At 45.4% G+C, this 414-nt stretch overlaps 1 long non-coding RNA gene across 1 annotated transcript in view; it reads left to right on the top strand.

Moving 5' to 3' along the window:
• Nucleotides 1-16: 16 nt before the first annotated feature.
• The window catches only part of LOC119586484, a 12,178-nt gene continuing 11,780 nt past the window's right edge, over nt 17-414 (top strand). Inside the window, exon 1 of the long non-coding RNA XR_005229954.1 lies at nt 17-140. This is a non-coding gene — a long non-coding RNA (uncharacterized LOC119586484). The remainder of the gene's footprint in view (nt 141-414) is intronic.

A 414-nucleotide genomic window follows, 5' to 3' on the forward strand; every position in this document is an offset into this window, starting at 1 on the left:
GGCCGGGCTGGGGACGCGAGGAGGCCCCAGTTGAGGGGAGACGCCCGTAGCGAGAGCACGGTGTCGCTCGCTGTTCAGAAGTGTTCAGAAGTGCGTCGCTCTGTTATACGTGTGCAAATCGTGCCCTTTGGAAATTACAGGTGATTTTAAACGCTATTCCGACGGTGTTTTGGTGTTCCGAGCCAGGATGTAGAGTGATGGATTGGTGTAGCCCGGTGTGGTTTTTTTTAAGTGATTTGAAAACCCGATTTGTGTGTAAAGAAAACCCCGCCAGTGTTGGATTTATTTATTTGTATTTGGTTTGTTGGGTTTTATTTGTGTGGTGGATTAATTTTTTTTTGGTGGATTTATTTGTGCCAGTGGTGGATTTAGTTTGGTTTTATTTATTACGTCGTGTCTGTGATTCGGAAAACA

The sequence above is a fragment of the Penaeus monodon genome, chromosome 21 (genome assembly GCF_015228065.2).
Source record: "Penaeus monodon isolate SGIC_2016 chromosome 21, NSTDA_Pmon_1, whole genome shotgun sequence".
In the NCBI taxonomy this organism is placed as follows: domain Eukaryota; kingdom Metazoa; phylum Arthropoda; class Malacostraca; order Decapoda; family Penaeidae; genus Penaeus; species Penaeus monodon.